Source organism: Atractosteus spatula, chromosome 24, assembly GCF_055471065.1.
Source record: "Atractosteus spatula isolate fAtrSpa1 chromosome 24, fAtrSpa1.hap1, whole genome shotgun sequence".
In the NCBI taxonomy this organism is placed as follows: Eukaryota; Metazoa; Chordata; class Actinopteri; order Semionotiformes; family Lepisosteidae; genus Atractosteus; species Atractosteus spatula.
This window is the reverse complement of record NC_142729.1, coordinates 12,743,763-12,761,680: the sequence shown is the minus strand read 5'-3', so window position 1 is coordinate 12,761,680 and position 17,918 is coordinate 12,743,763. Positions and strand designations below refer to the sequence as shown.

Sequence of the window (17,918 nt, the reverse complement as noted above, 5' to 3'; positions counted from 1 at the left end):
CACTTACCCCCCAGTTGGGAACCTGGATACAAAAATAAAGAGAGAATAGAAAGAGGAGAGGGAGGGAGTTGGAAACTTTAGACCTGAGGGTCTGAATGTTTGAGGTTTTAATACAGACACAATTGAGAAAGAGGACTGACCCCTTCAACTGTCGGTTATATAGAAGAACAGAAGACTGTCATGCAAAGAGAGAGCACACTCCCCATGAACATTAAAATAAGTTTTCAGTGTCTCTCCAGCCCCATAGATAAAACATGTCTTTCCTTCAACACTGTGAGGAATGTCCCATGGGACCACAAACATATAACAAGGTATTTTGTCAGATCTGAACTGAACATTTTGCCTCTCTTGTATTGCCCCAAAAGTATTAAGAGTGTTTAAGTCAGTGCAGTTAGTAATTGTGCTGCATCTGAACAAACAGAGCCAAGTGCAGTTTTAACCAGATTTTCTGCACTCCACCCCATTCCAGCTATGTTGGGTGAAATGCGGACATAGCTGATAAGTGGATTTGTGACAGTGTAAACTTATATAAAATGTGGGTTGCATGACTGTTTTTAATATGTGCATTTGCATGCTTCAGTCTCTGTAAAATATGTTTTTAGTTCAACTATTGATCCTGCTGTACCTGAACACACAAAACCAAGTACTGCTTTAACCAGACTCTCCACACTCCACTCCATTCAAGTTGGACTCAGCTGATTGTGTATAATCCTCTGCTCCTTATAAAGCTGCTTTCTGTCTAGTCCTGCTGTCCTGGGAGTGTTAATGTTAAACTGCTCATCTTGCTCTGTCACATCACGCAGCACCAAGCCTGTTTTTCTAGCACTGACTGGCTACTAATGCAGCCTAACCCAGAAAGATAATTTGCATAGAAGACACTTCTGGGAGTGTTTATAGCCTTGTGAGTTTAACACTTCCAGACTGAGAGCTGTGCTTCATGGTAACAGAACCCACAGGAACAATGACTTTCTTCATCATATTTATCTGGACACTCCTCATCACTGATCAGGGTAGGAATGGGTTTGGATATTTTATAGAATTTAAAACATTTTTGTATTATGTGAAGAAGAAATCAAGATTTATGTTAATTTAAAAATAAAAAATATTAAAGCATCATAATAAATATCTTATTAATTTATTCTGTTTTCATACTGTATGTCTATCATATAATGTATTACTGATTTACAGAATAAATTGGTATTTTCAATACTTTCCCACTTTTTGCAATGTTTTCTTCATCTTCAGAATCTAGTGGACAGATTTTTGTGACCCACGCTCCTACAATATTGACTGCTCCAGGACAGACAGTCACTGTTAGCTGTAAGACCAGTCCTGCAGTGTACAATAATGATCGCCTCAGCTGGTACCAACAGAAAGCTGGAAAAGCTCCTAAACTCCTGATCTATCTTGCAACTACGCGTCGGACTGGGATCCCAGAGCATTTCAGTGGCAGTGGCAGTGACCATCACAGGAGTCCAGGCTGAAGAGGCACACAAACAAACTGAACTTCAATAAAATATATACTGTATATACAGTGGTGTGAAAAAGTGTTTGACCCCTTCCTGATTTCTTTTTTTTTTTCATGTTTGTCACACTGAAATGTTTCAGATCGTCAAACAAATTGAAGTTTTAGACAAAGATAACACAAGGAAACCTGATTACTGCCACACCTGTTCTCAATCAAGAAATCACTTAAATAGGACCTGAATTTGATTAAAAGGGAATATAATATGGAATCGCATATCTAAAGAATTTAATAACGTTATGATTAGTGTACTGCGACAGGGCTGTGTAGGGCTGTTTCGCTTCTCCTTTCATGTGACTTCCCTTGTAGTCTACTGGTCTACATGCCTGACTACTAACTGTTGGGTTGTGTGTTCAAATCCAACTGGTGCTGGACTTCTCCTTAAACAAAGATTTCTTCGAAAAAATAGAATAGCAATATTATGGACAATCAATTGACTTTTTTATTTCAAAATATCACAACATGATCGATTCTAAGTCATTTTTGATAACAACAATAACAATAATAAAAACTCCCTTGCTTTTAACAGAACGTTTCATAATGTCTAACAACGAAAATTATTTAAACTGCAACGCATCATTCAACCAGAGCGCAAAATATCACAAGGATCCTCAAGAGCACAGCAAAGACTGTATTAAAAGATACTTGTATAAGATACATGAGAATCCAAGCTTTTTTATCTACGCTTTCTTTTCCGTATACCAGAGATTATGGTACCACTTCAGAAGGGTGTCAGCCACTCAGATTCCAGGAATCGGTACTTTAAAGAAAAAATACACACCAGTATTCCATTTCTCCCTAAACATTTTAAGCATCGAAGTCTTTAACTAACATGTGAAATAGCAGGTATAAAAAGTGGTAGTTTTAAGCTTTTCTGCTAATATAATATGGAATCGCATATCTAAAGAAATTAATAACGATATAATTATATTCATATACTGCAACGCAGTAGTACATGCTGTACAACGTCTGTTGATTCTGTATGTGTAGGGCTGTTTCACTACTTCTCATGTGACCTTTGCAGGTGGTACTGTGGTCTATGTTCCTGCCTTGTAAACCAGAAATTGTGTGTTCAAATCCAGCCCATCCTGTGACTCTTCTCTTAAACAAAAAGTTGTTCACTTTTCTCTTTGGTTTCTGTCAAAGCGCAATGAAACCTTTAACTTGATTCTTATGGATGCCCGGTCCCGCCAGGGATTTAAAAAAAACATGCAATCACATATCTAAAGAAATATGTAACAGTATGACTATGTTCATGCACAAATAGTAGCATGTGACACTTAGACTTGACTTTTTTTAGGGTAGACTTGACTTTATTGCCATGAGATATACAATAGATTGTCATTAAACAACCTTATGTCTAATCTTCCTTGTTATGCACAGTGGGAATGGTAATGTAATGGGAATTAATTTAATCAAAGAGATCTCTCTGGGTGGGGCGCGGGACTGCCGGCAGGCAGGCGGTGGGTGACAGAGAAGAAAAGAAAGGCAGCTTTTAACTCCCCAAGTCTGAGTTTTTGTGTCCGTCATCGTTACACTATCATTCTTTCCATCGAAAACCTGTTTATATATGACCTTTCAGAACACCTATCTGTTTTCTTCCTAGCACAATTTATGAGCACTCTGATTAAATTAATTCTCATTACATTATCATTCTCACTGTGCATAACAAGGAAGATTAATAAACATAAAGTTGTTTAATGACAAACTATTGTTTATCTCATGGCTAGATAGTAAAGTCTAGCCAAAAAGAGAAAACATCGACTTTATTTAAACTCCAGCGAAAGTATTAATTACCATACTTTTATGGTACATGACTTTGCTAAAATGTATTTAAAAATAAAAATGATTACGCTTTGAGTGGAGTGTCCAGATAAAGTGCTATATTAGTGTAAGCAATTAATTAATTAAATTACAAATGCCAGCGGAGAGAGAGAGACACAGCTTTTCATTGTCAAAAAGTAATTGTTTTTTAATTTGTCAGCACCCAGACAAACGCAAACGCGTTTTAAATAAAATGCTTTATTCATTCTTAATCAGACTCACATTCCCGAATGTCCCCCCCCGCCCCGCCCCGCCCCACTCAACAATCCTAGGAAGAACACGAAACAGCCTGTTAATAAAATGGTTGCAATTTTGTTCGGTCAGTTATTTCTCCCAGAATTTGTAAATCGCATTGATCAGTTCTTGCTTTGTGCTGGCTTTAGCTCGATGACATTGGAACACAGCGACTCAGACACCCATTGAATGGAAAGGGACACTTTAATTTTTTGTACTGCTGGCACAGCACCCCACCACACCCATGCGCCAGCAGAGAGAGAGAGACACACACACCGGTTTTCACTGTGAAAAAGAAATTGTTTTTTTTACTTTTGTACCATTTTGTTTTTTACATTCCTCTTGTTTAACAGGAATGTTTTGTTTCTGGACATACTGTTAGACTAGGGGAAAAGAGCGCCTCCTTCTTCGAAGTATTTCGTTGATTCGATCACAAATTCTTTTCCAGTCGCACAAAGTAAGTGTTGAGATTCTCCGATTCACCATGCTACTAATGGTTTCTCGGAGATTGCAAAGCATGGCACTTTTGCCTCTGGACCCATCGAATTTTACCGATGTGGTCCACCCCCAGTAAATTTCAAAAGCCACAGGATTTCGAAACACGAGAGAGACAGAGACACACACAGTTTTTCATTGTCAAAAAGTAATTGTTTTTTACTTTGTCAGCACCCAGACAAACGCAAATGCGTTTTTAATAAAATGCTTTTATTCATTCTTTATCAGACTCACATTCCCGAATGTCTCCCGCCCCGGTCAACAATCCACATCTCTCCCCTTTTTACAAAATGACATTGTTGAAAACTGTTCCAGAGCAACTGTTGTTTCATCGGTGAAAAGTACATCATGAAATGTCTCCCCCTGTTCAATCCATTGGAGCACTTGTTTGAGTCTTTCCTCTTTGTTTTTTACCCTTATAATGGGGCATGTGTTGTTTTTTTTGTATCTCCATCCAAGCCTTCTGCGCACTCTTCTTATCGATGTCAGACTAACGCAAATACTGTACAATGTCTCGTGTTGACTTCCCGTTTCTTTTCATCTTCATTATTTGGTGTGAGAGAGTCTTCATGATTTGGCCACAGTCCGTCTCCTTACCAAAGCGATTCAGTGGTGCAGCTTGAAGTCTGTACCTGTATACCCATATCTTGATTTAAATACTTTTATTTTTTCACAATCTGGCAATGCCAGACAGAATTCACATTTGCTGCAGCCAAATGGCCTTGCAGATCAGAAAATCAAGGAACGCAACAATTATTGCCCGGCTCCTCAATGGGATAGCTTTACCGTGCTAATGCGTTGGTTTAACAGTCCGGGTGTGGCAAGCTTCTAATGTCTCCCGACTTCGGCGAAAAGGAACTTGTCTTTCATTGGAAGACAATGAACACATTCTAACCGTACATGAGAATATACAGATGCAGCCATTCAAAACGGGTGGGGTATTTCGTGGTATACCTCGGTGGCGTGTCGCATCAAAATGCGGTATCACCCGGTGTATCGCATCATTTAACGTCATGCCGGAAAGTATCTGGAATCACCTTGTAAAACCGCCAGGTGGAGCCAATACAGCTTAACCTCTCATGTACAGCATTTAAGCTTTTAAATTTAAACTGTGTATTACAGCATGTTAATCATCAGTCATTAAGAAGTTGGTATATTTTATGAAAGTACGATTGCTCAGTTGGACAAAAGTGCACAACCTACCTTTATCATAAATATTTTAATGATGCAGAAATATTTTATGCATAAAAGCCTTTACCGAAGATATTACTATAGTATTAATAACAGCCTGGACTCCTGTGATGGTCAGAGTGAAGTCAGTCCCAGATCCACTGCCACTGAAACGCTCTGGGATCCCAGTCTGACATAGTTGCTGCATAAATCAGGAATTTATTAGTTTCTCCAACTTTCTTTTGGTACCAGGCTAGGAATCTGTTGTTGTATAGTGCTGCACTGGCCTTACAGTTCACAGTGACTGTCTGTCCAGGGAAAACAGATTTCATTGCTGGAGTCTGAGTCACAGTTACCTGTCCTCTGGATTCTGCAAATGAGAAAGTAGTAAATATCATTAAAATATCATTAAAAAATTTAATTGATTTCCTGTTTTATACAAAACATTTCATTTTTACCTATAGTTGTAAACTACGTTCATCAAATATTTCAGACCCATTCCTACCTCGAGCAGAGACTAGGAGTGTCCAGATGAAAATAGTGATGAAGGTCATTGTTGCTGTGGGTTGTGTTTCCCTGAAGGGCAGCTCTCAGTCTTGAAGTGTTAAACTCACAGGGCTATAAACACTCCCAGAGCATGTACTGCCAATGCAAAGTGTCTTTTCTATGCAAATTGTCTTCCTGGCTTTAGCATCACTTGTAGCCAGTCAGTGCTGGAAACACAGGCTTGGTGGTGTTTGTTGTGACAGAAAAAGATTAACAGTTTAGCATGAACACTCCCAGAACCACAGGACTAGACAGAGAGCAGCTCTATAAGGAAATGAGAATGAGACACAATCAGCTGAAACCTTTTTCCATTCAGCATAGCATGAATGGATTGGGGTGTTGAGAGTTTGGTTAAATCAGCACTTGGCTCTGTGTGTTTAGACACATTACTGGTGGAGGTGATACCATGTTTAACAGAGACTGAAGTTTGCAAATACACAGTTTGTATTTCATATTCTACAGCTATTGGAATATTAATAAACAGCTATTACTTAAAATCACATTTTACTTAAGCTAAACACTTACAGTAAATACAGGCTTTTTGTTTAATTAGGGCTGCACAGTTTATGATTCAGACAGAGGTTCGATCTGTCTTCCCTTGGCTGGCTAAGGGCTGAATTCTCTAAAACGTGAGATTGCATAATTGATTTTTAGTTCTTTCAACACAGAAGCTGTCAAAAATACTCATGTCCAGACTGACTCTGTCTATCATTGTCGTGAAAAGAGCATGTTTATAAAGGTCTGTGCCTCAGACCTCTTTAGAGATTCATCAGCCTTACTCTGCTGACCACACTCAGCTGAGAACCTCATCCACCCCTGTCAACCCTTCACTTGCGACCCCAAGTGGTTTAGTCCTATAACTACAGTCTCTCCACAGTTTCCTATTGCCAACTAGGGACTCTATGTCACAAACCATCGTTCCACTTATACTATAGTTAACTAGCTATTGAAGTTAATTGGCCAGTTTTGAACGTAGTGGGCACCACCATTAGCATTGTCAGCTCTAAGCTCTAAGATCATACAAATACTGATCTCTGGGTTTACATCAGAAACATTTAGGCACACACTGCTCTCTGGGTTTACATTATGTACACTTAGACACAGTCTGAGATACAGTATATCAGCTATATCACCCTGTAACTCCTGGAAGAGAAGAAGGTTACTGCTGGAAAGGTGATAATTGGACCAGTAGGGGGAGCTAACTCTGTGGTCTGTGTGGGTCCTAATGCCCCAGTATAGTGACAGTCAACATATACTGTACAAAGGAGCCGTTCTTCGGATGAGACCTTAACAAGGTGCTGACTCTCTATGGTCATTAAAAATCTCAGCGTGTTTATTGAAAAGAGTAGGGGTGTTACCCCTGGCATCCTACCTAAATTTCCCATGTCCTCTACTCATCATGGCCTCCTCCTGGGACACTTTGGCTGCTGTTGCATCATCCAGGTGAGGCTACACTTTGGTGGCAGTGGAGGGGAGTCCCCATTCCCTGTAAAGTTCTTTGAGTGTCAAGAGAAGAGCCGTATAAATTAAATATTAATGAAAATGGAGGTGGACTTGTCAGGCAGCTCCAATCCCCCTAGGGAAATCTGCAACACAACATTGTGTCCTGATATTGTCATGCCCTCTACATCTGGAGGGCGCTCCTACTCTGTCCTGTCCCTAGTTCCCTGTACTTTGCTTGTCCATCCGCTGTGTCTTTGTCTGGGGCTATATATTTCTGGGTCACACTTTCCTCCTCACACAGCATTGAGGTTTAGAATTTCTTGAGACTCGCCTAGCACCAGGTCGCTCCATGTCCGTGGCCTGAGGGCATAGGTTTCTATATAGCATTTCCTGGACAGCTGAACCCGGGCTAAACCCTGTTCCGCCACTACGCATAGGGTCTTTTTTCACTTTGGGCAGAAGAGACCAAAGACTATACTCCTCATGGAAATGACAGTCTTGTCTCTTTGTGTTCAGATACAGCAAGATTACTGTATGCAAACAGAAACAAACATAATCTAAAAGTAAACTAGCAGTCTGCAGTGTCTTTCAATTACATGACTTGCAGACAGAGACAGAGAAGTCTTAGCTCCTGCCCCTGACTCTAAAACTGCACCAGAAGGTATCACTACTGTGTCTCCTAGTGTGTAAATGCAGGTAACTAGGTAACCAGCTACTGTAAGTGCCTGTATAGTGTTAAATAACAACAGCTCCTTCTAGATACAGTCAGAAGAACATAAAAACATGTTACAAACTATAAGAGGATGTTTGACTCATCTATCTCAGTTCACAAATGAAGCATTTGTGCTGAAATCAATATAGTTAAAGTGCTAATAATTAATTATTAAGTGTAAAACAAAAAAAAAAACACTGAAAGTTTAAATTATGTAAATAAGTGTTTAATGAATTGTTCCAAATATTTTACCATATGCTGTTTGATTTTTTTTATTTCGTAATCCGGTGAACAGCAGTGTAAGTTTATGACTCCAAGCACAGACTAGCCTGGTATCGACAGAAAGCTGAAGAAGCTCCTAAACTCCTGATCTATGGAGCAACTACCTGTCAGTCTGGATTCCCAGAGCATTTCAGGGTTAGTGGATCTGGGACTGACTTCACTCTGACCATCACAAGAGTACAGGCTGAAGATGCAACAGATTGTTACTGTCAGAGTTACCATGAGCTCAATAATAGCTGTCTCTCCCTCCAGTGTTACACACATAGAAATAACTCCCTCAGCAGGTCAGCTGCGACCTGAAGCTGAGGCTGAAAGTAATGACACTGTCACGATTATAGTTCCCCCTCCTTAAGGGTACTCCAGCCCTTTCACTTAAGACTTTATTCTATGCACCTGCTCCCTATTCCCAGCCCACCTTAAAAGCTAGGCGCTGACGCTCATCCGGGCTCTGCATCTGATTTCCATATCGTGCGAGTCCGGGACCTGGAAGCGCCTGGTTAAAACCGTTAAGGTTTTAATCTCTGTTCCTGTTCCCGTTCCTGTTCCCCGTCCGCCGGTTCCGACCCGGCCTTCATGGTTTTTAATTCCTTCTTCTAATGGATCTTCTGGTTTTGGACTTTCTCGTGTGTTTTTGGATACTCTAAGGATTACTCTTTGGGATTGTTCGCCTCGGCCACACCTCCCCCGTGCACCAGCGCAACTTGGACACGACCCCCTGTCTTCAGCCCCGTATTCCTGCATGACGTTTCCCAGTGTTTCCCCACTCCGTCGGATTGTGTCGTACGCATAGGGTCCGGAAAGAACTGTTCGTTACAGACACAGGACATAGCCCATGGAGGAGCTCAGCTATTTGTTTAGAAGTAGTCTGAAATGGTGGCAAGTAGAGCTGTTCTCAACAACTTGGAAATTAAAATATTATAATATTCATTTAGATTTAAATTGTAGGATCACACAGATATGTCTGTGCTGAGGAAAAGATGAAGGGAAATAAAATATTTTTCTCATGCTGAAGTAAAAACTGATAATAACCAAACCAATATATTGTGACAGGTTAAAGAATAGAAGTAAACAGGCCTTCGTTGTACCTTTTTCACATCATATCACAACTCTTTCAATAATTGCTTGTCCAATTTAGGGCTTCTGTGGCCCAGAGCTTATCCTGCAAAGCACCGGGCACATGGTGGGATACACACTGGTGGAGATGGGGGTTTTCATTTGCTGTTACAATTAGAAATTGTAACAGCAAATTGCAAGAGGATTTGTGTCACGATCGTCATCCCTCCTCTAAAGGGCGCTCCGACCCTTTCCTATTTTAGTTCATTATGTGCAGCTGTCCATGTTTTCCTTGTTATTATTTAAAGCCTGGCACTCCCACTATTCCACGCTCTGCATTGGAATGCGTACGCCCAGAAGCCCGCATACCAGCGGATCATGGAGGGACCCAACGGCATAGGCTTCATCAGGCATCCTGACCTGCTGAGTCCAGGGCTCGGAGCACCTGGCCTCATTACTGTTTTTATCCTCCTGAATCCCTGTCACTATTCCTGTTCCAGATCCCATTCCGGTTTTAATCTTGTCTGTCTCGGATTGGATCTCCCAGCTCCTGGACCCTGGACTGTGACCCGATTTCCCCTTTGGACTGCCTTAGGACTTGTCACCAGATCACAGCCGTCACGCCCCCCCGTCTGTCATCCCGTCCTGCTCTTGCTGTGTTTCCCTTGAGGTCTTATTCCAGTCACTTCCGGATTATAGCGTCTGCATAGGGTCTAAAGTACGCACTACCTGGGAGTCAGGACCAGCTCCCGTGACAATTTGACGACTTTTAGAAACCAATCAAACATCATAATTTACAATCTCATGCAGGAATTCCGAATATACAACATACAGTTTATTAATACAGTATTATCAATACGTGCATAACAAACAAGCGTAACAAAATACATCTGAGAAATGATCTGCTGTGATATGAATGACTGATTACAAGGGGATTACAAAGAAAAGAGTAAATAATTTCAGAGTTAAAATATGCAGAGATGATAATGTTTTACAGTCTAGCTCGTAGGTTGTATCAGTGTCGTAAAACTAAATCATATTCATATTCTCAGACACAAGTGAATATGCATTAACTATCATGAACTAAACATCAAATGTGTGTTTGGAATAATAGCACACCCCTTGAGAATTATGATGTGAATAATGATATTTTACTTTGGTCTTTAAAAGCAGTTTGTGCACAGTTTTTCCTCTAGATATCTGCAAGGTAGGCAACAGAGGAACTTAGGTCATTCCGTGTTATAGTTTTTATTCAGTGTGTGCTTGGATATTCTGGATGTCGACAAAGAGTCTAGCTGTCTGATTTTGTTGATCGTCGAAGATAGCGTTGGGTTTACAAACAGAATATTTCTTCTGTTTCAGGAAGAATATCTTGGAATTCTGCACTTTACTGACACACTCTCTCAGTCTGGCTTCTCTGAGAAAAGTTTAAGTCCTGACTCGGACTGCTTGCAGTCCCATGGTTGAAAATTCAGTTTGCCAGTTTAGATGAAGAGATTGAGTCAGTGAGTTAACCAATGGAAAATGACTTGAGTTACAGTTTTGTAGTATCGCATCAGAAGTTGGTGATTGTCTGAGATGCCATCAGGTATACCACTAGGGCCCACCTTAAAGGTCACTCATCGGTGGATCTTCCTTTGGGTGATTGAACGTGCCCTGTGACTTTAAAGATCAGATCCAGATGTACCTATGGCTCTCAACTAGACATCCAGGCACTAGCAGTGGACATCCATCATGGGAGTTTAGATCGCCTCTGTTGTAGGAAGGATCGTTATCCAGAAGACAAAGTCATCTCTCTTACTTTCCCACATGTGAAAACCACCAGGTCATTCTTAGGCTGAGATCATAAGGATAACAAGCTTTTTAGCTACATTCCTATGTAGAGTATTTACACAGGCAGGCACCAGGTTATATGGTCAAGGTACACAAAGATTATTAGAAATCTTTAATTGCACCTTAATTCTAATTTTAAGAAAGATAGTTCCGGTCCTGAAATCTAATTGGCTGACACACTTTTGAAGCTGTATTATATTCTCTGATATACGCACACCCTGGAAGGAATTTTGACATTTTACTGTGTGATAAAGAAATATCAATGCGCTGACTGATAAATAACTGTCAATCAAATCAATTGCATAGGCTTTTTTTTGCTGTCTTTGTTGCACTCTGCAGGATCCTTGTGATATTTTGTGCTCTCGTTGAATGATAGTGTCACATAGTTTAAATCATTTTCATTCTTAGAAATTATGATATGCTTGGTTAAAAGCAAGGGAGATTACAGTATGTCTGTTATAGTAGACGTGAAAACAAGAGTTCACTTCCACATTATTGGAAACCCAATTTTAATGACAAAGCGCTGGGGTAATATCCAGTCAGCAGGCACTAAAACCAGCACAAGTGGGAGCACTCCCACGGCGAAAAAAAATGCCTGACAAACTAGGGATTGGACAGTTTTTGAAAATGTTCAAATGTGCTAAACAAAAAACAAAAAAGAAGTCATTTTTATCATATTGGCTAACTAATGTCCTCTCTTTGCTGCTGCTGCTCCGCAAAAAGTCTCCTTGAAACTTAAATGTCTGGGTTACCAAGCCATGGAGCTTGTGTTCGGGGTGGATGTTGGTCATCCCTGTTTCAAACCATGCTTTGATTTTTCCCTAAACCCCCCTCCCCAATTTTCAAATCTTCACCTCTGGGTTCCAGTGGAGCTTCACTTTCTTCTTTCTTGTCTCGGGAAAAGAGCTGTGCTGATAAATCGATGTGACAAACAAGTTCCTGCTCCCTATTTACTTTTCAGAGTTTCATGAAGCAACTTTATTTTTTAAAATTTAGATTTTCAAAAATTTACTTTTTTTCAAATTTTATTCTGATTTTATTCTGTCTTTTCAATACACAGATATTCAATGCTTATTCCCATGTACCTGACCTGAATCATCTCTGAGGGTTTCTTGGGGTGCAGACTGTGGGATAGAATGAACCCAGAAACAAAAAGATGTTTTGTAAAGTGAATCTCACCTTTCATTTAATATAATGTAATTAATTTAATTCATTCACTAATTAATTTTTTTTAACAACTGTTGTCTAACTTCCCCAGTGCTGGTTACAAAAATACACAAGAGGATCAATAAGAAGGACTTTGAGAATAAAATGACACCAAAGGCCCAGGGTGAACAGAATGTATTCACACTAATACTTTTCAATGATAATCATGAATAATTGCTGAATCCATGGCTTTACACCCACTGCATAGTCATTACTATGATCTCTTTAATGTAAAGGACTATGCTATGATACTGATCAACTCGTCCAAAATATGCATGCATTGGAATTATAGCTGGTGATCATATTGTATACCCCTTACAGTACATGAAGTTAAAAGTCAATGATTAGCAAGGGTTAGAGTAAGATACACCATTAATCTTCAGTATTCATATTGTTAAGTTTATTCAATTATCACAGTATGAGGAACACTTCCAGCGCCTGCTTGTACAAGTAAATACATAGCACCAGTGCTACAGTGCCTATAATCCCACACTAAGCAGAGCTGTAACATTGACTGAAGATGAGGATTAAGAAGAGTTCTAACTACTGCTACCACTACTCCGGGTATTCCAGGTATAGAAGATCTAGAAAACAGATTTTAGTAAAAGATGCCAAAATGAATTAATATAATTACACACATCATTCTTAAATATATGATGGTTTATCAGGGCGCATAACACATTGTAACTGTGCATTTCTACATTTCAACCTCTGCTATAAAAAAATTACTTCAATAAAAAGTTGGGTTCAATTTTTGTTTTAATTCCTGTAGTGCGTTTAACCTTTAAAACTCACTGGGTATTAATAATCCTGCTATATCTTAGCAAGGCAGTTTCAACCAGTCTCTCCACTCTCTACTCCATTCCACCTGTGTTGAGTGGAGTAAGGGCTCGGCCGATTGTATCTCATCCTCTGCTCCTTATAAAGCTGCTCTCTGTCTAGTCCTGCTGTCCTGGGAGTGTTCATGCTAAACTGTTCATGTTGGCCCTGAATCCTGATGTTGGAGAAGTGAGCTTCACTTACCCCCCAGTTGGGAACCTGGATACAAAAATAAAGAGAGAATAGAAAGAGGAGAGGGAGGGAGTTGGAAACTTTAGACCTGAGGGTCTGAATGTTTGAGGTTTTAATACAGACACAATTGAGAAAGAGGACTGACCCCTTCAACTGTCGGTTATATAGAAGAACAGAAGACTGTCATGCAAAGAGAGAGCACACTCCCCATGAACATTAAAATAAGTTTTCAGTGTCTCTCCAGCCCCATAGATAAAACATGTCTTTCCTTCAACACTGTGAGGAATGTCCCATGGGACCACAAACATATAACAAGGTATTTTGTCAGATCTGAACTGAACATTTTGCCTCTCTTGTATTGCCCCAAAAGTATTAAGAGTGTTTAAGTCAGTGCAGTTAGTAATTGTGCTGCATCTGAACAAACAGAGCCAAGTGCAGTTTTAACCAGATTTTCTGCACCACCCCATTCCAGCTATGTTGGGTGAAATGCGGACATAGCTGATAAGTGGATTCGTGACAGTGTAAACTTATATAAAATGTGGGTTGCATGACTGTTTTTAATATGTGCATTTGCATGCTTCAGTCTCTGTAAAATACGTTTTTAGTTCAACTATTGATCCTGCTGTACCTGAACACACAAAACCAAGTACTGCTTTAACCAGACTCTCCACACTCCACTCCATTCAAGTTGGACTCAGCTGATTGTGTATAATCTTCTGCTCCTTATAAAGCTGCTTTCTGTCTAGTCCTGCTGTCCTGGGAGTGTTAATGTTAAACTGCTCATCTTGCTCTGTCACATCACGCAGCACCAAGCCTGTTTTTCTAGCACTGACTGGCTACTAGTGCAGCCTAACCCAGAAAGATAATTTGCATAGAAGACACTTCTGGGAGTGTTTATAGCCTTGTGAGTTTAACACTTCCAGACTGAGAGCTGCGCTTCATGGTAAAAGAACCCACAGGAACAATGACTTTCTTCATCATATTTATCTGGACACTCCTCATCACTGATCAGGGTAGGAATGGGTTTGGATATTTTATAGAATTTAAAACATTTTTGTATTATGTGAAGAAGAAATCAAGATTTATGTTAATTTAAAAATAAAAAATATTAAAGCATCATAATAAATATTTTATTAATTTATTCTGTTTTCATACTGTATGTCTATCATATAATGTATTACTGATTTACAGAATAAATTGGTATTTTCAATACTTTCCCACTTTTTGCAATGTTTTCTTCATCTTCAGAATCTAGTGGACAGATTTTTGTGACCCACGCTCCTACAATATTGACTGCTCCAGGACAGACAGTCACTGTTAGCTGTAAGACCAGTCCTGCAGTGTACAATAATGATCGCCTCAGCTGGTACCAACAGAAAGCTGGAAAAGCTTCTAAACTCCTGATCTATCTTGCAACTACCCGTCGGACTGGGATCCCAGAGCATTTCAGTGGCAGTGGCAGTGACCATCACAGGAGTCCAGGCTGAAGAGGCACACAAACAAACTGAACTTCAATAAAATATATACTGTATATACAGTGGTGTGAAAAAGTGTTTGACCCCTTCCTGATTTCTTTTTTTTTTTCATGTTTGTCACACTGAAATGTTTCAGATCGTCAAACAAATTGAAGTTTTAGACAAAGATAACACAAGGAAACACAAAATGCAGTTTTTAAATGAAGGTTTTTATTATTAAGGGAAAAAAAATCCAAACCCACATGGCCCTGTGTGAAAAAGTGATTGCTCCCCCTGTTAAAACATAAATCAACTGTGGTTTATCACATCTTTGGAAAGCTGAGTTCAATTTCTCTAGCCACACCCAGGCCTGATTACTGCCACACCTGTTCTCAATCAAGAAATCACTTAAATAGGACCTGCCTGACAAAGTGAAGTAGACCAAAAGATCCTCAAAAGCTAGACATCATACTGCGATCCAAAGAAATTATGGGAACAAATGAGAAACAGAGTAATTGAGATTTATCAGTTTGGAAAAGGTTATAAAGCCATTTCTAAAGCTTTGGGACTCCAGCGAACCACAGTGAGAGCCATTATCCAAAAATGGCGAAAACATGGAACAGTGGTGAACCACCCCAGGAGGGGCCAGTTGACCAAAATTACCCCAAGAGCGCAGCAACGACTCATCCAAAGTAGAGAGTCAAAGTAGAGAGTCAAAATGACAGGAGAAGTGTTATGACAGTGATATTGCCATCAGCCTAGAGTAATTCTGTAATATTAATAATCTCCTTTTCTCATATTCTGTTTCAGACTTCAGTACAGATGCAGCCATTCAAAGTGCGCGGTACAGACACGTACCTGAGGTAATTGGCTACGGCGTCGCGCATCATGATGCAAGATGACGCGGGGTACCGCGGTACGTGATTGGTTGACCGACAGTTGGTCTGTCGTAGAAAGACTTACAGTAAACGTCTTTACTGTGCCCGTTGTAGATATTGAATTTAACCACTGAAGGGAAATCTTAGTAGCTGAGCATAAAAAGAATAGGAGCATACTGTAACGTGTGTGAAGGCCATAAACAATATTAATTTTGGAACATAAATATACAGCATATGGCTGGTCTTGGTACTTTAAAGAAAAACTACACACCAGTATTCCATTTCTCCCTAAACATTTTAAGCATCGAAGTCTTTAACTAAAGAGATACCGGATTCAACAAGCATACTTTTAGAATTTGATTAAAAGGGAATATAATATGGAATCGCATATCTAAAGAATTTAATAACTATATGATTAGTGTACTGCGACAGGGCTGTGTAGGGCTGTTTCGCTTCTCTTTTCATGTGACTTCCCTTGTAGTCTACTGGTCTACATGCCTGACTACTAACTGTTGGGTTGTGTGTTCAAATCCAGCTGGTGCTGGACTTCTCTTTTAACAAACATTTCTTCGAAAAAATAGAATAGCAATATTATGGACAATCAATTGACTTTTTTATTTCAAAATATCACAACATGATCGATTCTAAGTCATTTTTGATAACAATGAATAGTCACCTTCTTCCCTTCTGACAACGGTCCCTGCTTCTGCTTCCTGCTTCCTGCTTCTAGTGTGTGTGTGTGTGTGAGTGAGTGAGTGAGTGAGTGAGTGATAGAGTACATTTTTATAGAGAAATGGAGGCTGGACAGTATGCGTTACAATATAAACATTTATATTGATTTAAATCGTGTTTTGATTCAAATCGCAAACACATGTATAATTATATGTTTTTTTATCATAATCAGGCTAATGCAACATAAATTGATACAGTATCTTTGTCTTCTAAGTATCTTAATAAACTTTCAGCATATTCAGACTTTCTACCCGTTTAGATTTATATTGGGATCAAATGTGGAAGGATTAGATTGTAATCATTTTTATTTTTCAAATACGTTTTAGAAAAGTGTAATCTATACCTGCCCAGACTGTACGCCTTCCTAAACCTCGCCTTTCACTCCTGTCCTACTCTTCCCCACACCTCAACCGGGCGCTCTTCGGCCTCTGCCTGGGACGAATGTATATTTTGATATTTACACCCGGCGCGGCACCGAGGGAGCGTCTGCATTTATAACTTAGTTTTTAAAATTAGTCAAGCAATATAAAGCATCTCCTTTTACTTTTAAGTCCCTTAAATACATTGAACACTTAAGATTACTTAACTATATGTACAAACGTTTCATATGTTGCTGTTGTGAATGCCTGTGGAGTGTATCTTATTTGCCTTGTGTCCTGGTTATGTCGCCCCCCCCCCCCCCTCCCTCAATTAAATTCAATTCAAGGTGTTTTATTAGCATGACAGATGGGTACAATCAGTGTTGGGTATTTACTTTGCTTTGAGATACCACTTTTAAAGGTGATATATACAATTTTGACTAAAATAAATTGATATCTTTGTCTTCTAAGTATCTTAATAAACTTTCAACATAGCTTTCTCCCCGTTAAGATTTATTTTCCTTAACTAGTATACTTTAGATCTTTTTTTCTGAACCGGGGAAAATCTGATCATGTTTCTCTATAACAACAATAAAAAAAAACATTATTTTACATATCACCTTTATGTGATATCACCTTAAGGATGCGCAAAGAAATTTAAAATAGTCTTCTTTAGGTGTGAGGGTAGGAGTGGATCGCAGCAGGCAAAATCGGCAAATTAGGAAAACAAAGAACTGGACAGGCAAGACGTTTATCCAGAGAGCGAGTGATCAGAAAAAGGAACAGCTGTTACACCCAGGTTTTACGCTCTCTCTGTTGAATAAATGAAAGCATTTTATTAAAAACGCGTTTGCGTTTGTCTGGGTATTTACTTTGTAACCTGTGGTTTACATCTACTGTATTGTTTTGAGATGCCACTTTTAAAGGTGATATGTAAAATAAAGTTTTTTATTATTGTTATAGAGAGACATGATCAGATTTTCCCTGGTTCAGAAAAAAGACGATTAAAATCTGTAATCTTTCCACTTGTATGTCATCGGAAAATACAAGAAGTTTCTGCTTTGTGTAAGGATGGTATCAAAAAGTAATCTAAGTGGTGAGAAAGCTGTGCTCCTCAAAGCACTTTACAGGTTAAAAACAATAAGAACAATAGTGGCTGGG

At 39.4% G+C, this 17,918-nt stretch overlaps 1 long non-coding RNA gene across 1 annotated transcript; it reads left to right on the top strand.

The window, feature by feature from the left end:
- Nucleotides 1-925: 925 nt before the first annotated feature.
- On the top strand, nt 926-1,528 carry LOC148815926 (uncharacterized). Its single transcript, XR_016086045.1, has 2 exons — nt 926-1,010; nt 1,246-1,528. It is a non-coding gene; the product is annotated as an uncharacterized LOC148815926 (long non-coding RNA).
- The last annotated feature ends 16,390 nt before the right edge of the window (nt 1,529-17,918 follow it).